The 25,209-nt window shown below is 48.1% G+C and overlaps 2 long non-coding RNA genes across 4 annotated transcripts in view; one reads left to right on the top strand and one right to left on the bottom strand.

Moving 5' to 3' along the window:
* LOC118553354 (uncharacterized) overlaps window positions 1-25,209 on the bottom strand; it is a 116,108-nt gene that overhangs the window by 5,362 nt on the left and 85,537 nt on the right. The gene's annotated exons all lie outside the window — the stretch shown is intronic.
* LOC118553352 (uncharacterized) lies at window positions 1,902-4,451 on the top strand. Its single transcript, XR_013445639.1, has 2 exons — window positions 1,902-3,759; window positions 4,208-4,451. It is a non-coding gene; the product is annotated as an uncharacterized LOC118553352 (long non-coding RNA).

Here is a 25,209-nt window from a genome sequence, read left to right as displayed (position 1 = left end):
TATCTTCCATCCTGGGTTGACTTTTCAGCCTCCAGCATCCATCTAGAACACCTTTCATATGTCCACAGGGTTGCACTTTACACATACATAATCCCAAAGCTCCTGATGTCTGCATTTCCCCTTGCTCCCTCTAGAGTAACACCCACCCATCCATCGGTCTATTTATCTGTCTAATCACCTGACCATTTTCCATTTGAGGCCATTCGGTCCCCAGATGTTTCTCTTCTGTGTTTGTGTAAACCACAGAGCCCCATCCTGCATTTGCCAAATGTGGTTTCCCCTCTCTTGCATTGGTACAATCCCTGGGTTTAAAAACCAACTTTGGAGATCCTGGGTGGCTCAGTCGGTTAAGCGTCTGACTCTTGCTATCAGCTCGGGTCTTGATCTCAGGGTCCTGAGTTCAAGCCCAGCGTGGAGCCTACTTAAAACAAAACAAAACAAAACAAAAACAACTCAAACAACCTGTAGGCCAATCAAGCTACTTTACATAACTACTTGATGGTGCACAGTTAAGCATTTTGCAAATCCCGAGAGGTTCTTACCCTTATACCCCCCGCACTTCTGCACACCTCAGACACACTCAAGTCCCCCACCCCCTCCCCCACCACCCCCGGGTTCCCTTAAAAAAGAGGGTTTTGTGAAAGATCTCTGCCTCTGTCTGGGCAGGCAGAATGGATACAGCCACAGGGCATGGAGGCCATAATTATCCTTCCCCACAAAGGAAAATAAAAATGTCCAAAGATAGTGGCCACCTGGCAGGCAGGGGACCAGGGCAGGCGGCGGTGACTCATCGGGCACGCCAGGCAGTCACTCTCCCCCTGCAAGCAGGCTCCGAGCTTACTCACAGCTTTGCCAGGCGAACGAGCAGGAGAACAGAGGCATCTGAGGGCGAGGGAGGCTCTATTTCTGCTAGCTTGAACTCTAACATGACACAAGAGGCTTTCAAGACTTTTTTTTTTTTTTAAATCACTCTCTTACTTCCCAGTTAGGACTCTATTCATTGGGATAGCCCCATATGAACAGAGTGGATCTAAGCTGTATGTGTATATATCTATCTATATATATATAGATATATAGATATATAGATATATATATTAACCAAGCAACCCAGATTTTCCCTGTCCTTGTCATCTCAAACCCCTGTCCCCCTCAGCATCTGTGTGAAATTCTACCACTAGCAGTTGATTTCATGGGGCTGGACTGAGTCTTCTCCTGGGGTGGTTCTTTAAAACAGCGTCGTCCCCTTGCGTGGAGTAAGGTGAGTGGGGAGGAAGGAGAGCTGAAGGGGTTAAGGAGAGGCTACTGCGTGCCAGGAACTGTGCCAGGCCCTTGATAAGAGTCATCTCCCCAAACGCTCACAGCCCCTGCCTGTCTCTGTTTCGGAGCCGCTAAAAGGGACATTCAGAGAGGGGAAGTGACCTACTCAATGGTCACGGAAAGGCCAGGATTCAGGTCTGTTTGGCCCCAACGGTGACACTCTTCTCTTGGGTCCCTGTTACCTCCCAAATGGTTTAGAGTCCTCCTAAACTGCTGTGGAGACACACCTCACTTTGTTCACACTGGGATGACAAAGAAATGTCACCTCAAGTGCCAATGCTAACACACCGGCTCAACTGGGAAACATGTCCTGTTTCCTGGAGCACTGGTCTCGTTCTTTGGAACACCGAAATTTAGGATGTGGCATGCATCTGCTAGCAAGAGGGATCGCCTTGAAGACCAAAAGTCCAGAGCATGGCGGAGCCGAAAGCAAGCGACATCTGGGGCCCTGATGGGACAGCTGAGCCCCTGAAAGCAGCCCTTGACCTCGCTTCCTCAATGAGTCCTAATGTCTGGCTGTATCTGGGTCACAGTCATCTGCATTTTATGGTCATCTGCTGTTGAAACTGCCTCGTTGACCACAGTCCGTAGTCACTATTAGAAAGTACTAGAGTTCTGAGGCTGCCTCTTTCATATACTTCTGATGTGGGCTTTTCTGCTCCGAGGTCTTCTGCTGAGGTTCAAACTGGACAACCAAAAGGTTCCTTATCCACAGAATCCCAGACTTCAGACTGAACTAACCCTTGCCTCCTCTCTGACCTTTTTCTCTTGGGGTTGCCATCCTGACAGCTCAGGAAATAGCAACCATCAGAGGCCATGGAGTCGTCCTAGACTCTTAGCTCTCTGTGCCTCCACTTCCCCTCAGATACCAAGCCCAGGAATCTGTCCCCTGCACCCCATCTCCATCTTCCCACCACAGCCCTATCTTTCCCTGCCCAGGTGGCTGCAACAGGCTCCTCACTGGCATGCTGACTCCAGCCCACCCTCCACCTTGGCTCAGAGAGAACATTCTAACAATGTACAAAGCCGGCCACATCGGGGCATGTTTAAAAATACTCCCATGGATCTACATTTCCTGAAGATAAAATCTGAATGCCCGGGCCTGGCATCCAAGAACTTTTGTTACCAGATCCCTGCCTCTTTCTCGAACCTTCTCTACAGCTACTCCGGAGACACAACCTGCCTTCCCATCATACAGACCCAGGGCAGTCACTCCGAGGCTGGCCTCCAGACCTCCCACCTTTGAACAGGCTCTTCTCTCGGCTGAGCTGACCTTGCCTTGTTTATGTAACTCCACTCATCCCTCAGCTCAGCTCTGGCCTCCCAGGCCCACCCCTCTCGGATGGTCAGCCCAGATGGGGGGCCTCCTCTGGGCCTCCGCACCCTCCAGTGTCCTGTATCATGCAGGCTCAGGAGTCTTCCTTGGCTTTTGAGCTTCCAAGACCAGATTCTCAGAAGAGTAGAAAGAACTCATGGCTTAGCCAAAAACATGTGGAGGAAGGCAATCACGAGCAAAGCAAGGTGTTCCTCTCCCCCCTGCAGACAGAAGAATGTTCCCGGGAGTGACGTGCAGTGGGCTGGGAGGGGGAGTGACGAGCATGCCCACGCTCCTGTGGGAGGCCCGCACACTTAGTTCCCAGGGCCAGGTGTGGGGCAGGGGCAAAGTCCCAGAGTCCGTGGGGGTTCTGTGGGGTCTCCGAGCTGAAGGGAAGAGGCAGTCCCAGGGAGGCAGGAAGGCCCAAAAGAGCAGAAGCAGCCACATGGCATCTAGGCGATGGGGGTTCAGAAATTTCTTAGTTTCCCACCATCCTGTGAGGCACCAAGAATAATACAATGTTCCCGTGAACCCCAGAATGTCATAGAGGTAACAGAGTCGCCTGACCTGAGACAGGCTGCAGACAGGAAATGGGGACAGCTCCATGGAGACCTGCGTTGACCAGTGACTCAGAATGGAAATTGCCACTGACAGGTGACATCAAAGACCAGGTGACCCTCCTCCCATCACCTTTGCACACCAAGCATAAATACTGTCTCTGGGGAAAGGGAGGGGGTGGACCGACTGCAGCTGAGTTGCTACCTATCCCTACCAAATGGAGGCTCAAAATAGAAATTGAATTCAGTCAGGTATAATACCGAAATTTATATTTGTCCCACACCTGAGTTCATGGACTGATGATCATACCCATTCCAAGTGAATCCATGAACACAGATGGTAAAAACAACTTGGCCAGAAAAACACATGTCTTCAGAGCTGGGACCGTGCCTGAAATAGGGGTCTGTCTCTTTCCTCTGTTTTGACTGCTAGGGCAGCCCAACATGATACACCAAAAATCCAGGAACCAGATCCAAAGTCTGTTTGAGGATTAGAGTTACCGCTGCAGAGTCCCAACACCGTACGCCATACAAGAATGAGAGCTGGACAATCAGCGACCAGGCTTGAGGGTAATGGGGCTACGCGATGCTGAGTCATGTTTCGGGCACCCCTCCTTCCTGTGTCACAAGAAAAGGGTGGTCAGTAAAGGCTTCTCTGCAAAAATGAGGCCGCAGATGAAATCTGTAAATAAGTAGAACTAGGCAGGGAGGGCGGGGTTACCAGGCAGACAAAACTGCTTTGCAAAAGTCCTGTGGTAGGAAAGTGTGGACTGGTTCATGGAAGAAAATAGGCCCCTATGTCTGGAACACTGTGAGTGAAAGGTGGCTGAAACAGTACATTGATTGGTGCTTCTAAAATGCTCCCCTCCTTCCCCTTGAGGTTGGGCAGGTCCTAGTGACTTGCTTCTAGAATAGACTAAAATAGCAATGGTATGCTTCTTCTGAGAGTAGCTTATAAAAGACTTCCTTCTTGCTCACACTCCATCTCTTGCTTTCTCACTTGTTTGTTCTGATAAAGCAAGCTGCCATGTTGTGAGCTCCCCTACAGAGAAGCCCGCGTGGCAAGAAACTGAGGGAGCCTCCAGCCAACAGCCAGTGAGACGCTGAATCCTGCCAACAACTCAAGAGGAACCTCGAGATGACTGCAGCCCCACATGATTACAGTCCAGTGAGAGACACTGAGCCAGAGGATGCAGCCGAGCCACACCCAGATTCCCAACCCACAGAAACTGTGACATAATAAACCTGTTTTTTTGTTTTTGTTTTTGTTTTTAAAGATTTTATTTATTCATTTGACAGAGAGAGACACAGCAAGAGAGGGAACACAAGCAGGGGAGTGGGAAAGGGAGAAGCAGGCTCCCCGCTGAGCAGGGAGCCCAATGTGGGGCTCGATCCCAGGACCCTGGGATCATGACCTGAGCCGAAGGCAGATGCTTAATCAACTAAGCCACCCAGGTGCCCCGTAAACCTGTGTTGTTTTCTAAGCCACTAAGTTTTGGGGCCATTTGTCACACAGCTGTAGATAACTGATACAGCTAATTGGGCAGGAAGGTATGAGATAATACAGAATATTTTAGATTGTGGTGGCTATCCTTAGGGTTTTCAGCTGCTCCATATAAGTGTTCAACCTGGGACCTACATATCATCCAGCTGGGCTTCTGATCCTGAACCTTTCTGACTCATAAGACCTATGTACCCTCTGAAGTTGGGTGTAAGAGGATGTCTGATTTACTAACATCAGTGTGGTGAGTGGGCAATGGGAGGGTGGAAGGGGCAGAAATTCACCTGTGCTGACAACCTATTGAGCACCAGGCCCTTGCTGGATGTTCTGCCTTATGTATCTCATTGGTCCTTACGAGAATCCGTGCACCTTGAAGGAGTGCAGTTAAGTAACCGGCCCTGAGACAGCTGGCCAGTAAGATGTGTGGCCAGGATCTCTGCTTTTGAGGTCAGCTGCCTACCACAGCCCTCTGATACCACTCTCACCAGTGAGTGGTCTTTCCAGAAATAGCTGGTCCGCTGGGTGAGAACCAACGGTAGAGAAGGCAGAAAACTAAGATGCTTTCTTGTTCCTGGGGAAAATACTCCTGATATTGGTCCGGGCAGACATGTCTAGTGAAACTAAAAAAGCTGTGGTATTGGCTACGTATGGCAGGGACAACATTCTCCTATCGGGAGTGTCTACCCGCCCAATACATTTCCCAGCCTGCCTTGCTCTAGGGGGTGGCCAATAAGCTAAAAGTCATCAGGTGGACCTTCTTGTCATTTGTTTTTGTTTTTTTTTAAGTGCTGACTCATCTAAGAGGTGTACACTCTTGCACTTCTCCTTTCCTTTCCATGCCTGGAATATAGGCATAATGGCTGGATCTGCAGCAACATTCTACGGCCATGCAATGACCTCGATGACGGAAACTACATTCTAAGGAGAGCAGAGCACAGATAGAAGGAGTCTTGGCTCCTTGGAGGGGATGACCGGGGAGCCAGCCCTTGACTATTTGCATCAGAACTGCTTTTATACAAGAGAAAAGTAAATCCTTATCTTCTTTAAGCCACTATAATCTGGGTTTTCTGTTACAGGTAGCTGATACTAGTCCTAAGTGATATACTCACATTCTCAGTAAGATATTTAATAAGCAGCATTTGGGGGTTTCATTTTAAAATTGCCAAGACTCCAGACTCTCAGAGATTTTCCCTTATGCCCTTCTTATTAAAAAGTTATTAGGGGCGCCTGGGTGGCTCAGTTGGTTAAGCGACTGCCTTCGGCTCAGGTCATGATCCTGGAGTCCCGGGATCGAGTCCCGCATCGGGCTCCCTGCTCAGTAGGGAGTCTGCTTCTCCCTCTGACCCTCCTCCCTCTCATGCTCTCTGTCTCTCATGCTCTCTCTCTCAAATAAATAAAATCTTTAAAAAAAAAAAAAAAATTAAAAAAAAAAAAAAGTTATTAGTATGCTCTCCAGAGGAGGTGGGGGGCTAAGATTCCCTGGGCACCTCCTTTCCCCTGTGCACTGTACTCACCTCACAGTGCACCTGTGAGATGGAATTTTCATCCCATTTTACAGATGAGGAAATGAAGTCCAGACAGATTACATCACTGTCCAGGGAACACAGCTAGGCTTTGAAGCCAGACCTATCTGGCCTCACAGCCCATACTTCTGTCGCTTCCCCCACTGCCTCCCGGGTCTAGAACTCTGAGGAGATGGGGCCAATTGGACCATTCGGAGGGCCCTGGATCAGGGTGCCCGGCCTTCACCAAATCTCCAACTGCAGCCACTGACCGAAGTCTTCTCCACTGCAAGGTGACTAAAGCAGACGGCCCAGCTGGTCATCTCCCTAACTCACTGCCATCCTGTTTACTGGCCATCTGGCCTTCATCTCTCTGATTCTCTGACTGTCCCTCTTTAAGGACCCTCTTAAAGGGACAGAGGTCCTCCTTGGTTTCAGTAAAGGACCCTCATTCCTAAACCAATACGTTCCCAACCTGTCCGGCAAGCCTGACAAAGAAAAGGCCAGAAGAGCAGGGATTTCTGGTTGCAACACAAGCCTGTTTCTAACTTCAGATTACAGTGCCCAAAAGGATTACCTGTTCCAAGCAAACACAGTCCCACCCCCCCTGGCACGAATGCCATCAGAGCAGCCTGACTCTTCAGCAGGCTCTAAATATGCTCCACCGAAACTTGCTTTACCCTGTTTGAAACTCCTCCGTCTGTCCCAGGAGAGACTGGAAATATACTCTTTCTAGGAGCTGGTGGAAAATTAACCCACATTAGGAGAGAGCTAGGTGATGCTGAATCGGGGACAGGAAGGTCCATTTGAAAGAAAAAAAAAAGTTCTTTGTAACCAGGACAAGGCTAAGCATGCCTTTCCTCTATTGGTCGAAATCTATGCCAGCCTCCCACTGGCATCTGTAGGTGTGCTCAGAACAAGCTATGGATTTCTATAGAGACGGTCACCATGGCACTAGGGGCCTTATTCTGCTATTTCAAGAGGGAAAATAAGCAAAAGGTCAAAGGAAGAAAATCTACCATAGGGATTTTCAAACTACAAATATTTATTAATGCTTTAGTGTGTGCCTGGAACTACATTAGATGCTGTCCCTAGCAAGCTGGGCTGGGAGAATTAACCTGTATTGCAACCCCTGTGCGTTAAGTGCAAGGCGAGGCACTGACGGTCCATGATCTGATTTCTCTCTCACAACAGTATAATCCCGATTTTGTCAATTGGGGAAAAAAATAACGTTTAAGTAACTTGCCCAAGAGCATCCAGGAACATGGCACTGGATCGGGCCAAATCCCAGCTGGAAGTAGAGGGTACATTCAGGGGGGATCCAAGGTCTGTTCACAGGGATGTGTGGTGGGTTAGGGAGCCGACAGGTTAGGGGCACTGAGGCAGCTGGTACTGGCCCGGGGAGAGTCTCTAACCTCCTGTTGGCCTGAGGAGCAAGTAAAGGAAATAATGTTACCAGTCCAGGAGGGACCACAAATGAGGAAGGGGCGCTGGACTTGGAGCACGCAGGAATTGGGCAGAGAGTGGGTGGTGGGGGGTTGGCAAATGGAGCACCACCAGCACAGGTTCACCTATTGACCACACCTGGGTCATGGTCTCCTCCTTGGGTGGTGCCAAGCCCCATCAAACAACTGCAAGTAGAAGGGGGATGCTTCTGTGTAGAAATTGGCGATTACCGCACTAATTCTGTATAACAACCACCAAACCCAGCGGCTTACACTAACAAGCATTTTTTTCTTGTTCATGAATCTGAGGATAAATGGTGCTCCTGCTGGGGCTGCCTGGGCTTGGCTCCAGGCTGCGGGTCGAGTTGGGTCTGCACCATGTGCTCCTCAACCCTTGTGGACCAAGAGATGTGCTTTTTTCATCTCAGCTAACAGGAGTACACAAGACTGAACCACACAAGCACATCTAGAGCCTCTGCTCACCTCATGCCCACCCACATCCCACCCAAGTTCAACAACAGTGCCATAAGGAGATAATCTCCAGCCAGTCTACTGAGAAGCACTGCAAACCCAAGAGGTAACGGTTGTGATGTATAATCTTGTTATGTGGGAATGAAGAATCAGAAGCAGTATTCCAATCTACTATATTCCTCAAAGGAAAATAAATATGTTAATATCAAAAGAGAATAGATGCCAGTTAAAAACAACCAATGTCCACCATAGCAGTTGCACACAATGTTCGTTTGGACACGCTGTAGAAGTTCAAGGAGGATGAGAGCATGTTTGCTGAATTCCTTACTGTCCCTGGGTCAAGACTCAAAGAATGTTGGTCAGTGAGATGGTAGAGGCTGGAGGGGGGTAGGTCTCCAATGCAGACTTCAGGACTCTGAACTCAACAGTGTCCTATTCATGACATTCATGAAAGTCATGATCATCAGATTCAGGGGAATTACAGAGGTAGGGGTAATAGCCCAACCCTGGGTCCTGAAACATTTGGAACCTAAAAATATTGTGAATGGCTTGTGTGAGACTGAATCCAATCACATGATGTTCACAGGGGTAGTCGTAGGTCTTGCCCACTGGGGCTCAAAACTTGATCACGTGGGCACAAGGTCAGGGGATTTTACTTAGTTCTGTGCTTCTAGGTATAGACCGTCTCTGAGCTTCAGTTGCCTCATCTGCAAAATGGGGCTAATAAAGACCTGCCTTGGAGAAGTGTGGTGAAGGTTCAAAGCACAACCATATGTGAACTGAGCCTGGAATCTAGGAGGTGCTCAGTGCACATTGGTGCCTACACATCCTTTCCTGAATAGCAGCAGATGTGCCTGTCACCTAGGGATTCTAGTTGACTCAAAGATCATGCTGTGTTGGATGTGCCCAATAGGAAGGCAGACAGAGCAAGCACTCAGTATGGAAGGGGAGAAGGTTGCTCCTCCCTGCACTTCAGCCCTCTTCTACAGTGGCCCATTTGACTTCAGGCACCTTGCTTAAAAGGGGACTTTGATAAAGGGTAGCACATCCAGTAAGAGCCACAGGAAAGGGAAGAGAACTCAACATCTTTCCTAACAAGAAGGTTGAAGGAATAGGGGATCTTGAGAGAGGAGAGAGTCATGATGCCAAACATTTCCCAGAGTGGTGTTGCAAAGAGTGACTGCTACTTTGGGAGTGTTGTATGCAATGTTGGATCCAACTTTGGAGACTGTTGGGATGCAAATGGCAGGTTGGAGATTTGGGCTCAGAGTAGGGACTTTGAACCCATCACAGCTGCCTGATTTTGGAATGCACGGCCTTACTGTGGGGTTGGGGTCAGACACACCTTATTCAAATCCTGGCTTAGCTGCTTATTCCCTGTGTGACCTTGGGCAAATATTTCTACTTCTCTGGGCCTCTGCCTGGGTCAGAGTTTTGAGCACATAACATGCTAAGGAAGGGGTAACCATTGACAAAGATTCTCTGATTCCACCTGCCAATAAGAATCACTGCTCTCCAGGCTCTGTGCTTGGCAGGGAGTCCACTTTAAGACTCCCTCCCTCTGCCCCTCCCCCCATTCATGCTTGCATGCTCTCTCTCTCTCTCTCTAAAATAAATAAATATATCTTTAAGAAAATAAAATTGTAGATAACTAAAAAAAAAAAAAAAAAAGAATCACTGCTCTCTCCAGAATCAGGGAGGAGGCAGAAGCCATATAAGGGGAAATAATAACCCTCCCCTGGCACCCCGGGAGAATAAGACAATTCAAGGGTCAATGTTTTTGCCCACCCCCTGTAAAAGGGCAGGCTTCAGGGAGAGAGAAAGGGTGAGGACACTCTGCCTGTTTGAGCTATCCCTCCAGGACCTAGCTCTAGACTTGACACAATGGCAGCCTTTGATCAATATTAGAAAGAAGGAGGGAGGGAGGAACGAAGGTGAATATTCTATGTGCTAAGCACTCCTCCCTTACAGAATCTAATCTTCCTAAGTGCTGATAAACTGGGAATTATCATCCCTTATTTTCAGGATGATAATTAAGGGGAACTGAATTTAGCAAATTGCCTTTTGCAAGAACTTGGGCAAGTTACTTAACTTCTCTGTGCCTCAGTTTCCTTATCTGAAAAATGGAGGTGACAGTAATAGCATCTGGCTCCTAGATTTGTCATGTGAGTTCTTTGTCTGGCATGTGATAAAGCCTGACTAATTGTAAGCTATTATTATCATGTTGTTGCAAAGGGCAGCTTTGGGACTCAAAGCCAGGTCTCTGATTAAAAGGTTCTTTCTACCATACCCTACACATCTATAAACAAAGATTTTAGTGGTTCCATCCCTGTTATCAATGCCTGATATATAAATTAATTTTCAGCTATCTTCCTTCTCCCAAGTTGAGGCCTGAGCACAATTTTGATAAAGCCACAGATGTACAGGTTGCTCTAAGCTGGATTTTCTTGGAAGGTGTTGAAAATGCAGCACAGAGCTGAAGGGGGAAATAACTTTCATAAAATAGTGCCAAAGCAATAAATGCAGATCATGGGATTCATGATGATGACAACCCATCGGTGTCCATGAATATTTGATCAGATCAGCTTCTGGGAGGGTGGCCCGGGATTTTCAGGCAGGCTGTGGTTTGGGCTTGCAAGCAATGGACATGCAGGAATGAAAGTGACTCCGCACCTGGGCATTCCTCCTACCTGAAGTTTCTGCTGTGCCAACCTGAAGCAGGTGGTGGGTCAACCAAAGGGACCAAGGGATGATGAGGAGGAGGAGTGGGGGGTGCTGCTCACCACCCGCCACCCCCCCACTAGAGTGCCCCAAATGGCCAGTAGTTCTCCCTGGCACTGACCCAAGATGATGCCATTAACACAGGCTAGAAGCCACTCCGCCTACTAGGGAAGAGCCGGAATCGTGTGAACCAATCCCCAAGCCCCACGCTACCTTCCAGCAACCTCGGGGACAGGTCTGGGAGCAGCTCAGGTTTCTGGTCCAGTGACCAGCCCTAACCGGGGCCTCTCCAAGCAGATTCGGCTGCACTCCAGCAATGCCTGCCTAAGCCAGGGACGCGCAGTTGAGGGAGGTCAGGCTTCGGCTCGCTGGAGACCCCAGGGCGAGGGACTATTGTTGCTCCTTGAAACTTTTAAAAGGAAGTGTCTGGTTTGATCTAGATTTGCCACTTGCTAGCTTTGGGATGGATGTAAGCAAATCTCTTAGCCTCTCTGGGCCACACTTCCCTCATCTTTAGTGTGAGGATACAAAAAGGTACCCAGTTCTCACATTTATGCTGGGACACAAGTGAGACAAGCCATGCGAAATATTTTGCACAGTGCTTGGCCCACACCAAGTGCTTAACAAACATGAGCTACTTTTGTCATTATATTGTCACTGCTGCTGTTCGGGGTGTGTTCCTAGGAAACAGAAGGGTGTGTCGTATTGGCCAAGGTCATCTTCTTTAGACCCCGGTGGAACAATGAGGGAGCCTAGTGTTCAACCATTTCTTCGCGACTGAGACTTTGGGACCCAGATAAGCAACTTCCTCCAGGTCCCACAGGTAGCTGGCAGCAGAGCTGAGCCTCAATCCAGGCCTTCTGGTCTCTTCCTCGTTGCACAATCTAGTGTACAAAATGTTCTCCCATGTATCTGTTCCCACCAGGCCAGGCTGCCACAACCCCCGATTTGAAGCCACATGCAGAACAAAGATAATTGGGTCCAGGCCACCTTGTCTATTTTGCCTTTGTCCTCCTCTCTTGCAGTGCATTTTGGGAAGCTCCTCTGAGCTCTGGGAAGCTTCATGATTAGCATCTTTCTGACAGGTTTTTTTAATGTCTAGAGGAAATCAGCACAAGTAACCTCTCCAAGATTTCAGCTTGCCCTTAAATTTCAGCCCCCAGCCTCAATAATATCTCTGTTCTTCGCTCCCCCACCTCCCCCCCCCCCATTTCAAAGGACAGCTGGAGAAATGTACCTGCCTCCAGGTTCTTTTTGTGAAAATTAAAGTAAATGCTCATGGCACAGGGACTTTTCCCTCATAAGGAAGAGGAAAGGAAGAGTGGGGTTGGTAAAAATCGTGCCCCAGGCACTGAGCTTGATACTAAAACATGAAGGTCACCTGTGTTGTTATGAATGTTATTTTTTCCATAAACCTGAATTGAATTGTAGGCCAAACAAAAACAATGTTTTGCCTAAAAATAAAATGAAACACCTAAAACTCAAGCCATGAGGTGCATGACTGGGGGCAAGGGAGGGGTGCCAGAGCTATAGGCGTTGAACCCACACAGACCTGCATTCAAATTCCAGCTCTGCTGTGCATGGGCCCAGAGACCCTGAACATGTCACGGCACATCCCTGGACCTCAGTCTTCTCATCTGTAAAATAGGGACAATACTGCCCACCCAAAAGGCCCTTTGTCAGCTGTAAAAGGAGACAACATTTGAACAGTACCCAACACAGGAGATGCACAATCAATACCAGCTTTCATCAAGTGTGACCGTCACCATGGGATAGCATCCTCCAATGGCATTTTAAGGCAAAAGCCCAGGATGGTTCTGCTGCTGGGAGGAGTCTTGAAAAATCACTGAATCTCTAACCTTCATTTTCCAGAGGACCGGACCAAGGTAACTTACAATGGAAGTAGAAAAAAAGCTGGAAATGCCACAGAAAGTCTGTTCTTGAGCTCTTCCAGAGCCAATACTGCTGACTCGAGGGGCTAGTGATGGAGAGGCAGTATGATTAGGATCACCCCCTCAAGGTTACACAGCTGGAAGGAAGGAAGGAAATCACCCCCTCAAGGTCATACAGCAGGAAGGAAGGAAGGAAATGGAAGGAAGAGGGGAGCCTTGACCCCTGTCTGTCTGTCAGACTCCAGGTTTCTGTGCTCTGAATCACACGGCTGTTCTGGGCATGCCTGGTGCCTGGTGGGTCCTCGGTAAGTGGCCACCACCACAAGCAGCAACTAATGGACTAGAACAGAGAGGACAGCTCCGCTACCCCCAGAAGGATAGGAAGGCCACTGCAATGCAGACTTTTGTACCCAAGTTATTTGGGCCACAGCAGACTGCCCTCACTAACACCTCTGAGGTCTGAGCGGGATGGGAAAGCCAGGAAGTAAAGGGCAGTTTCTCGCCTCCTGCGTTAGTTGCCGGGGCTACCATAACCAAGTACCACAGACTGGGTGGCCTGAACAACAGACTCTTAGCTCCTCACGGTTCTGGAGACTGCAAGTCCAAGACCAAGATGTTGGTGGGATTGGCTTCCTCTGAGGCCTCTCTCCTTGCCTTGTGGGCGACCATCTCCTTTCTGCGTCCTCTCTGTGCGTGTCTGTGTGCTTATTTCCTCTCTTTGTCAGGACGTCAGACATATTGGATTAGGACCACCCAATATGACCTCATTTTAATTGTGCTACGTCTTTCTCCAAATACAGTCCCATCCTGAAGTAGTAGGGGTTAGGACTTCCACATATGAATTTAGGGGGAATATTATTCAGCCCATAACACTTCCCCTGACTGCGAGGGGTCAGGGTGCCTTTCTGGGCCTCACACTCTGACCTGCCTCTCAGGGACAGAGGCCTCTGGGCTTAGGGTTCCCAGCAGCATATGTGGCTGTTCACAGACAGGCAAGGCCTGATCCAGTGCCATCTCCTCAAAGAGGCCTCTTCTGACCACGCTGTCTAAAGAAGCCCCATTCCCCCCCAGACATGCTCTTATCACCTGAACTTGTGTGTTATTTGCTTGTTTACTGTCCATCTCGCCCACTAGAATGTCAGGTCCACGAAGACAGCAACTTTAGTTTGTCCCAGCTGGGTCACCAGCACTTAGGTCAGGAGATGAGGGAGGGGAGGGAGGGACGAACAGGTGGAGCACGACGGATTTTTAGGGCAGTGAAACTATTCTGTGTGATGCTATAATGGGGGATACATGTCATTAGGCATTTGCTCAAACGCATAGACTGTACGACACAAAAGAAGTGGGTAAACTATGAAGTTCAGTTAATAATAATACATTAATGTTAGCTCATCAATTACAGTAAGCGTGCCTCACTGTAACAGGAGAAGAGGCCGGCAGCGGGAATTGGGGGTGTATGGGAACTCTCTGACACTTTCCACTCATTTTTCTGTAAACCTAAAACTGCTCAAGAAATAGTCTATTAATTAAAACAAAACAAAACAAAACAAAACAAACACCTAGCATTTGGCAGGTGCCCAGTACATCTTTGCCAGTGATGGAAGGAATCAACTGGTCAGCCTCAATTTATGGAGGTTTCCTCCATACCCACCACGGGGATGCAAAAAGCCCAGATGAGGTAACAAGGCAGAGACCCACAGGAAGGGTTACAGAGCTAGCAGGGAGAAACACAAGGTCAGTGGTAAGTAAGTGTTCGTTCTGAAGCTCCTGCCAACAGCCTGCAGGGAGGCGGTGCTGTTGGTCACCTGCAGACAGGTCTGCCCACCTGAGGCTGCAGGAACGCCTTGCGGTCAAGAAAGCAAGAACACCTTCCAACCAGGGAGGGACAGGAGTGGTGGGTTCCCTCTGTGTGACACGCAAGAGTGTGAGGCCCATGATTTCTCAGAGGTCCCCAGCGGGACAGAGCCCGGGGGCCCACGGCAGGAGCCTGCTCATCATACAGCGGTTTCCCTCCCTTCCCTGTGTCACTTCCCCACTCCTTCACCAAGCCTCCTGGGGCTGCCTCTCAAATAAATACTTGCCCCAGCTCCTTGTCTCAGGGACCCCTCCCCGCTTCTCGGGGACCCAAACGAAGACACTGTCCACTGCAAAATGTGCTACAGAGAAGGTACTCTGTAGGTGGCAACTGCTGTTATCATAAGTGATTTAATGACAGGAATACCAAGAGTCACTACGATGATTAAGTAAGACCCCCAGGGGGGGAGGTCTCTAGCCCAAGTTCACTGGCAGCGGGGAGAGGGCAGAGGGGGATCCTCATGTAGGTCCATCTGATACCCATATGCCAGTGAGGTCCCACACACCCACACAGTTTCTCACTCTGGGGTAAAGTGCCTGCTCCAGATTTCCGGGGCTCCCAAGGCGCTGCCGTTGGAGGTCAGATGATAAGAACACGGGGGTAATCCCAGAGAGCTTCCTGGAAAAGGTGCCACTGGAACCCCAATGGAAGAGCATAGATTCTGGAGTCAAGCTCAGATTTGTGATTGGATTCTGTGGCCCTTTGGATTCTGTGACTTTAATGACTCTGGGTCTTAGTAGTCTCATTAGAAAATGGGAATAATCGGGCCCATCTCATAAGATTGTTAGGAAAATAAAGAGAACAGGTTTTAGTGTGAGACAGCTCTGGGTTGGGGTCCCAGTGCTGTCATATGCAAAGCTAAGAAAACATTTTAAATCTCTCTAATCGTTCTTTAATCTGTAAAATGGAAATAGTAACATTTACCAAACAGAATAATATAGGAGTAAATAAGATAACGCCTGTAAATTGCTTAGCATGGCACATGAAATACGGTAAGTGCTCACTCAATATTTGGTACTTTAAATCAAGATATTAGTGGCAGCGGGGTATATTTGGTACGAACGATTTTGGATAACAATGTGGCAGATCAAATTTCAAATGCCCTTACCTCTGGCTCAGCAATTCCACTTTCAGGAGTTTATCCCATGGATCTATCAAGATTTATGTGAGAGGATGCTGATTGAAGCATCACTTCTAACCACAAAACACTGGAAAGAACTCAAATGCCTATTGTCAGGGAACTGGTCCTATCGATTGTTGGCAGGACCCACAAAGAAATAGCATGCAGCTGCTGGAAGGCGAAATGCAAGTTTGTGTGTGTACAGAAAGACGGCCACAATATATTAAGTAAAAAAGCAGGTGGTAGAAGAGTTGTACACATTCTTCCATCTTTGTTTTAAAAAAAAATAAGGCATACACATGTGCTTAGAAATAGTCTAAAAAAATATACAAGAAACTATTAACAGTGATTACAGTGGTGGTTCTCGGCAGGGGTGATTTTGCCCCCAGGGACATCTGCCAAAACCTGGAGACATTTCTGGTTGTCTGGGAAGGTGGGGGGAAGGGGTGGCACCAGCATCTAGGGGACAAAGGCCAAGGATGGTGCCTGACATCCTACAACGCACAGGAGAGCTTCCCCCCAGCAAAGGACCGTCTGGTCCCAAATGTCCATAGTGCCAAGGCTGAGAAAAGCCTGCTGTGGGGAGAGAGAAGGGCTCTGGAAGGTGAGGAAGGAGACTTATTTGTCATACTATCATACTTCTCTAAGGCTTGCCTCTATTACATTAATGGAGTAACAACAACGACACCTGTCTGCTCTCAACTCGGAGATGGTGCCAGCAAGGAATAGCTGTTCTTTCCCTGAGTTTCAGTTTCCACATCCGCAGAAATGGGTGTGCTGGGCTCACTGGAGACATACTGTACGGTGTCAAGGGCCACCCACGTCTCAGGATGCTGTGGTCACTCTGCAGGGGCAGGTGGAAGCAGCCCCAGGGACGCGCCTGGTGTGTCTGAGGGCAGGGCTGGCCAGCCCGGTGGGCGGGAGATGGGCGTCAGCAGCTTACGCTCTGGGGCCACGGAACCCGCAGCTGTCGCAGGCCAGGCGGGGGTGGGGGTGGGGGGCTCCACCGGGGCTCCCTGGAAAAACAGCCCAGCGGGCCACCTGCCAGCCCCTACTGCAGGAACAAAGATGACAGGCACGTTCAACACAGAACAGAGGCTTCCACACGGAGGGGTGCCCAGCTGGTGAACATGCATGCGCACCTGAGATCCTCCGGCTGCCAGTTCCAGCAGAGCAGGTCCAACAGTTTGGGAAAATGTCTTTTTTTCTAAATGGCTGACGATAAAAACCTAACTTAGAGAAAGTCACCACTGACTTCTAGGCATGCATTTTACACCTATGTGTTCGTATTTAATGCTCACACCACCCAAGGACCTTGGAACTATCATTTTACAGGTGGAAAAAGAGGGTCAGAGAGGAGAGGTGAGATTCTCACAATTTCAGGTCTGTTATTCATAGACCTAGCCGTCTGACTTGGAGTCACCGACCTGCTTGGGGGGCAGAGGCCCCATATCCCTTCTGTCACAGGGTACTCTCCGGCCACTTCTCAGATCAGGGACACTTCTGAAAAACACACCCTGAGTTTGAATAGCCACATCCTTGCTCGAAAAGAAGAGTCAGGAGTTCCACTGCTAAAATCAATTTCGTTTCCCGTGGCACTGAACCTGACTTTGCTGTGTCCCTTTCAGACGGGGCGGCCAGAGAGAATACAGGACACCCGAGTAAATGTCCCATGCAAAATGTGCCATCCTTATACTAACCAATTATATGTTGTTTATCTGAAATTCAAATTTAATTAGGTGTCCCATATTTTTATTTGCTAAATCTGACAACCCTCCTGTCAGAGCAAGGAGGAGATTAACTGTTCCCTCCATCCTAAGGAGCTGATCTCATCCGAGAGAGATTTGGCATTTGCGCCCTCCGTCTTGCTCCCTTACCAAGGGAGCTTGGAGACTGCTGAAGGCCGAGGTGGTCACTGCCCTGGACAGTTACCCAGGCTAGGTGTGAGGGACTTTTCGGGAAGCTGGTCGGCACAGGGACCATGGAGGAGAAGGGGTTGAGAGCAGAGAGTCATCTAGTATGTAGCCTTTTCAGGCTGGCTTCCTTCACTTAGGAGTATGCATTTAGGTCCCTCCATGTCTTTTCATGGCTTAATAGCTCATTTCTTTTTTGGGCTGAATCATATTCCATTGTCTGCATATGCTACAGTGTATGTATTCGTTCACCTACTGGGGGACATCTTGGTTGCTTCCAAGTTTTGACAATTATGAATAAAGCTGCAGTAAACATCTCTGTGTAGGTTTTTGGGCAGACATTAAGTTTTCATCTCTTCTGCATAAATATCAAGGAGCTCGATTGCTGGATCCTATGGTAAGAATATGTTTAGTTTTATAAGAAACCACCAAACTGTTGACCAGAGTGGCTGTACCAGTTTGCATTCCCACCAGCATCGAATGGGAGTTCCTGCGGCTCTCCACATCCTTGTCAGCATTTGGTGGTGTCAGTGTTCTGGATTTTGGCCATTCTAATAGAAGTGTAGTGATATCTCATTCTTGTTTGTTTTTTTAGAGGGGTAGAGGGGCAGAGGGAGAGAGAGAATCTTAAGCAGGTTCCATGCCCAGCGCAGAGCCCAACTCGGAACTCGATCTCACAACCCTGAGATCATGATCTGAGCCAAAATCAAGAGCCAGACACTTAATTGACTGAGCCACTCAGGAGCTCCTCATTTTTGTTTTAATTTGCATTTCCCTGATGACATATGATGTTGGAGTATCTTTTCAAACGCTTATTTGCAATATGTATATTTTCTTCGGTGAGTGTCTGTTAAGGTCTTTGGCCCACTGTTTAATTGGGCTGTTTGTTTCCTTATTGTGAGTTTTAAGAGTTCTTTGTATATTTTGAGTAACAATCTTTTATCAGATGTGCCTTTTGCAAATATTTCTCCCTGTCTGTGACAGGTTTTCTCATTCTCTTGATACTGTCTTTTGTAGAGCAGAAGTTTCTAATTTTCATAAAGTCCAGCTTAGCAATTATTTCTTTCATGGTGCTGTTTTGGGTGCTGTATCTGAAAAGGCATCACCATACCCCAGGTCATGAAGATTTTCTCCTCTGTTGTCTTCTATGAGTTTTATAGCTTTGAGTTTTATATTTTGGTCTGTGATTAATTTTGAGTTAATTTTTGTGAAAGGTATAAGGTCTATGTCTAATTTTTTTTTTTTTTTTTGCATGTGGATGTCCAGTTTTTAGCACCATTTTTTTGAAAACTGTCTTTTCTCTACTGTATTGTTTTTGGTCTTTTCTCAAAGATCAGTTGACTTTATTTATGGGGTCTATTTCTGGCCTCTCTATTCTGTTTCATTGATCTATTTGTCTGTTCTTTTGCCAACACAACACTGTCTTGATGACTGTAGCTCTTTTTAGCTTTCAAGTAAGTCTTGAGGTCAGGTAGTGTCAGTCCTCCAACTTTTTTTCCCCTTCAATATTATGTTGGTTATTCTGGGTCTTTTGCCTCTTCATATAAACTTTAAAATCATTTTGTCAATACTCACAAGATAATTTTCTGGGATTTTGATTGGGGTTGCATTGACTCTATAGAACGAATATTCTGACAATATCAAGTCTTCCTACCCATGGACATATATTTAGTTCTTTGATTTCATTCATCAGAGTTTTGTAGTTTTCCTCATATAAATCTTACACATATTTTGTTAGATTTATACCCAAGTATTTTATCTCAAAGGGTGCTAATGTAAATGGTATTGTGTTTTTAACTTCAAATTTCATGTTTATTTTTAGGTTGTAGGAAAGTAATTAACTTTTATTTATTTAAAGATTTTATTTATTTACTTGACAGAGAGAGAAAGAGAGAGGGAGAGAGAGAGCACAAGCAGGGGAGTGGCAGGCAGAGGGAGAGGGAGAAGCAGGCTCCCCGCTGAGCAGGGTGCTTGACGTGGGGCTCGATCTCAGGACCCCAAGATCATGACCTGAGCTGAAGGCAGATGCTTAACTGACTGAGCCACTCAGGGGCCCCAGCAATTGACTTTTATATATTAACCTTGTGTCCTGAAACCTTGCTCCAAGTGCCTAGGAATTCCAAGATGGATGCTCTTTCTTAACGAGGCATCCCCTATTGTATGCGCTCCAGGGTCCACTGAACCTGGTTTGGGCCCTGGCTGAAAAGGAAGCACAGCCTCAGTTTGGGAGATCAGCTGTTGAGCATCAGCTATGTGCTCAGCCATGAGCACACTTAACCGTCACACCAACACCCTGGGCCCGGCCTCATTGTGAGCATTCCACAAATGAGTAAACTGAGCCTCGGTGTGGTGAAGTAACTCCCCCAACATCACATAGCTGGGAAGTCACAGTGAAAGGAGGCGAACCCAGGTTGAGTTTCCTTCTGGCAGTGAACACAGTGCTCAGGCCCTTGTTTGCCGCCAGGGCTTGTGGGAAGGACAGAGTGGGTTCCCTGAGGGTTCTTCTGGTCTAAGCACTGCAGGGAAGGGCTGTCCCCTTAGGGACAGCTGGGGCCCTTACCAGGACCGGAGCAAGAGGGGTTTCTAGCAGCACAAGTGAAAGATTCAGAATTATCTTCAACAACTAAAAATATCCGCAAGCACAAATTTTGTGCCAGGCACCGTTGCTAAGAGACGTCATTGAACCCTCGAAGCCAGCTGGGAGGCCAGTTTGATAATGAGCTGCATTTTGAAGAGGACAGAACCAAGTCTCAAAGAAATGATGTGGGTGCCCAGGAGCACCCCGTGGGACTTAAAGCCAGGTCTTCTGAGAGCAGGGAGAAGGCTGGAGACTCAGGGGAGAGGCAGTACCGGGCTACTGCGTGGGTAGGTTGGGGACTGTTGTGTTAGCGTCCAAGGGTGGCTATAACGAATTACCATGGACATAGTGGCTTAAATCAACCCAAATGTATTATCCTACATTTCTGGAGGTCAGAAGTCCAAACTTGGTCTCACTGGGCTAAAATCAAGGTCAGTGGCTAGGTTGTGTTCCTTCTGGAGGCTTTAGAGAATATATTCCCTCACCTTTTCTAGTTTCTAGAAGTCACCTCTATCCCTTGGCTCATGGTGCCTTCCTCCATGTCCAAAGCCAGCAGCATAGCATCTACTGATCTCTCTCTGACTTGCACTTTCTGCCTCCTTCTTCCACCTTTTAAGGACCCTTGTAGTTACTTGGGCTTACGTGGAGAATACAGGATTACGTCCCCACCTCAAGATCCCTAACTCCATCACATCTGTAAAGTCCCGTTTGTCATGTAAAGCGACATATTCACAAGTTTCACAAACTAGGACATTGACATCTTTGGAGAGGGCATTGTCCGGCTACCACAACTTCCTTGGCCTGCTGTGGAGTTTGCCTCTGTTCTGGGAGTCAGAGGTGAAGTCACTGGGCTGGAGTTGGGGGTAAGAGAGAGACCTGGCTGATGGGCAAAGAGAGTCCATGAAGACAGGTGTCCCTGAGGTGGGGCCACAGGATAGTCCTTCCTGAGAGGTGTCTGGCCAAGAGTCTGAGGAGAGCACTCTGGGTGCTGCCATCCTCTAAGGAAGCGGTAGTTCCTGCCCACTGAGCCATGCCAGAGGCCACATGTCTGGCCACAGCGAATCACAGACGTGTCATCCAGGTCTGCATCATTGGGCGGGAGTAGGGAGGAGCTCAGACAGGACAGGTTGGGGTGGCCTGGGGGTTCATGTCTGGTCATGTTAGAATATTGTGACCTTTTGACCTAGCAGTTTCATTCATATGAATTTATGTTGCCAATAGGCTCACTCAGTTTTGAAATGATGTATACAAACTAAATTATTGCAAGATTATTTATAAATTGAAAACAACCTATATGACCATCAGCTGGGACTATCTCTGTGGTACAGCCATACAATGGAATCCTATGCTGTCACGAAAAAGGTGAAGATACTCTTTACATACTGTCATGAAACATCTCTGTCTGACAAAAGTAAGGTACATGATACTGCATGCAACAATTAGTGGGAAAATGGACAAAGGGAAAAATATACATATGTTACTTACATATGTATAATACATTGCTGGAAGAATACACAAGAAACTGATAGCATTGGCTGCGTTCAGGGAGAAGGGGGAGCTTGACAGACAACATGGGAGAAAGATTTTATGATTTACTCTTCTGCGCTTTAAAGATTTTGAACCATATGAATGTGCTACCTATCGATAAATAAAAAATTAAAACATGATTTTAAAAATCCCATGCAATCATATGCTCACAGAAATACTCAAATGAATTGCAAGGAACTTTAGCCATTTGACCTAAGCTAAGCCTGACTGATAATCTTGAGCATGAGCTTCTGTCCATGGCCCCCCTTTAAGATCCAGAGTGAGCCGGATGACCAACCAGTCACTTCCTTGTCACTATTTCCTCCTTCTACATTCATGACAGTCAGACTATGTGACAGTTTCCCAGTGTGCTTTGCTAGTTTTCTTCCAGACCTTTGCATACAATGGTCCCTCTGTCTGGAGTACCCTTCCTCCCCCTTCTTGCATACAATATCCATGTTCCTCTTCTTCCTGAGCACACAGCTGGACTACACTTCCCAGCATCCCCTGTAGTTACGTGTGGCCAAAAGACTGACTTCAGGCCAATGGAATGTGAGTGAGGTGATGTTGCTATATCCTGACTCAGCCCATTAAAGACCTCCCATGCACAGCCTTGCTCCTCCATGATAAGAGGAGACTCCAAAGACCTAGCAGAAGGTCCAGACAGAAGGACCTGGAGACTCTGAATGACTGCATGAAGCAGAGTGCCACCTACTTTGGGTAGACTGTGACATGAGCCCAAAACAGACTTGTATTAGTCCAAGTCACTAAGATCCAGGGTTGTTAACAGTAAATGGCCTACCTTGACAAAGATTCTGAATAACCCCAATTCATACTTCAGGCATTGGCTTAAATGTCACTTTGTCTTTGGGGCTGAATTCCTGGTTGTCCTATATGCCTGGAGGTGGGACAGAAAGGTGGCTGGAAACAACCACAGGACGTGCCTGGGGCTTGGCCTGGGTTACGACCAGATAAGGGCAGATAGGCAGTCACACTGAATATTGCACTTGGCTATAATATCTTGGGGTCTGGCACCAAGTTCCTTGAAAAGTTTAACTGGTAGTTTTAGCAAGAGCGATTTAGGGTTTTCTAAAGGAAGCCCATGAGTCCAGTAACAGTAGCTGAACCATTTTACCAGATTCCTTTCCTAAGAGAGAGGCAACATCCTTTCTGGTGTGATGATAAAGGCCACGGCTATCCTGCAAAAACTGGCTTTTTTGAGGTTTGTTTTATGTTGACTGCTAGAATTAATCAATCATTAATTAACTTGTTTGTCCCCCTAATTTTACTGAGCTCCTTCTCTGCAACAGACCCTGGGCTGGGCGCCAAGAATAAAGAGAATCATACCCAGCTTCTGCCCTCATGTAGCTTACAGTCTAAGTGGGGAATCAGGTACAATTATAATCAGTGTGCTGAATGCTAGGACTGGGGGGGGGGGGGGGTCTTTCTACATGGAGCTATGGAGCCCAGAGGAGGGAAGTTACCTGAGAGGTGTGATCTACAACCTTCATGACTACTCAGGCCCAATGAGTTTGGCCCACTCATTTACTCGTCCATTCGTTCATTCATTCACCTAACCCCTATGCCCCCTGCTGTGCCTGGCCCTGTTCTAAGACTGGGGGCACAACCGTGAGCAGAAGAAACCCAGTTATGGCCTCACAGGGCTGAGGGTCTAAAAGGAGAGGGAGACAATAAACACAGAAGTGGATGAGACGGTTCGGTGGGGGACGAGTGCCATGTAGATGGTAAAAGGAGTGGCTGAAGGGGGAGTTGAGGATGGCATCTTTAGATGTGGTGGCAGGGAAGGCCTCTGAGGAGATAAACTTACAATGTAGTCAGAGAGACAAGGAAGAGCAAAGCCCGAAGAGTTGGGAAGAATGGAGTTGTGCGACAGGTGCATGAGGGGCCACGGGGACCGCCACGCACGGGGCTCCTATGAAACTGGGGGCATGGTCAGGCCCAGGCCTACACGGCCCACATTCGTAACAAAGGGTTCAGAGTTCACTCCAGCAGCCAGTGTCAGCTCCCCACCCAGGGGCCTCTTGGAAACATTCCAGCTCCCAGACAGCTGTGACTAAAGTCAAGGCCCTCCTTGCTCTGGGTGGGGCCGGGCACATGTCACCAGTCCCTGCTCAACTGGTCAAGGAGCATGGCCTTCCCCAGAGAACAGCAGCTATGAACTGGTCCCCACCCTCTGTCCTTCGCCGGGGGAATGGAGTCCTTAGCGGGGCCTCAGACACTCTTCAGATCATGTATTTTTTCCAGCCCCAGGGCTGGGGGGCCTTATGAAGCCTTTGGTGCTAGAGCAGAGAAAGGCGAAGAGACGGGTGTGATGTCACTCAGCAGGTCCCGGGGGTGGATGGCTCTCGAATTTGGCCTTCGTCCGTTTCTGGCTACGGTCCGTCCTCGGTAGTCTCTCTCCAGGCAGTGTATGGGCTTTCCTTCTATTCCTGAGCTCTTAGCCCAGCCTGGGCTTAAGTAAACCAAAATGTGGCTTAAAAGGTCAAGGTTTCCTCTGACCTTCCTGTATTTTTCTTTTGTTAATGTCTAATGTTCTCTTTTCTGTAATCATCCATCCATCATTTCTTTGTTCCATGCAGTCATTCATTCATTTGACTAAACAATTCCTAAGTACCCGCTCTGTGATTACCAGCAAGAACAAATTGAGACCCTGTATTCGGCGTGCTCACGGCCTAGCCAAGGGGTCAGGGTATAGCTGGGGTGGGGGAGGGGGCAGGGGTGGGGATGTGGTTATGAAGTTACCATGCAATGTGATGGGATTGTATCAAAAGCATAACAAATTACTGTGGGAGTACAATGGAGAAAGTGACTAACTGCTTGGAATCAGGGAAGGCTTCACAGAGGAGGTAACATTTGAGTTGGGCCTTGGAAAATCAGTAGGAATTTGCTAAGCAAGTCATGTAGGAGCTTAGTCTTGTGGGTACAGGAACAGCCACGTGCAAAGCCTATTTCGGGAGGAAACCAAGCTCAAAAATACAATAACAGCTACGATTTATTGTTCAGAGTGATGCACGTCCACATATTTACATCCATTACAATGAACGGCAGAAGTATTGTTTTCCCCATTTTATGGATGGAGAATTTGAGACTTGGAAGAGTGAAGTCACTTGCCAAAGGTCACACAACTGGTTAGAGGCAGAGTCAGTGCTGAGACCAGGTCTGCCTGACTCTCGTACCCTGCACTCCTCTGGCTGAGGTTGAGATGTCAGTATAAACACAGTCACGCCAAGGAACCCCCAGGAACCCTCATTTGTTCCAGCATCTGCAAGGAGGGAGCCTGGCAGCTTGATGGAGGACCTTTTAGAGTTTTCTTCTACTACCCTTTTCCTTGCCCTCCCTGTCAGGACGGATGGCTTGGGTCCCGGCATGACAGGAGCCTCCTCCACGATCCCCTCTTCATCCACCCATGTCACACAGGACTCGTGTCAGCTGCCCTCGAGTTCAGAAGGGCCGCAGGAAGAATGCCATGGCCTC

This window comes from Halichoerus grypus, chromosome 2, assembly GCF_964656455.1.
Source record: "Halichoerus grypus chromosome 2, mHalGry1.hap1.1, whole genome shotgun sequence".
Lineage (NCBI taxonomy): Eukaryota > Metazoa > Chordata > Mammalia > Carnivora > Phocidae > Halichoerus > Halichoerus grypus.
Note: the sequence above shows the minus strand (reverse complement) of the source record. Positions and strands in the feature narration are given on the sequence as shown.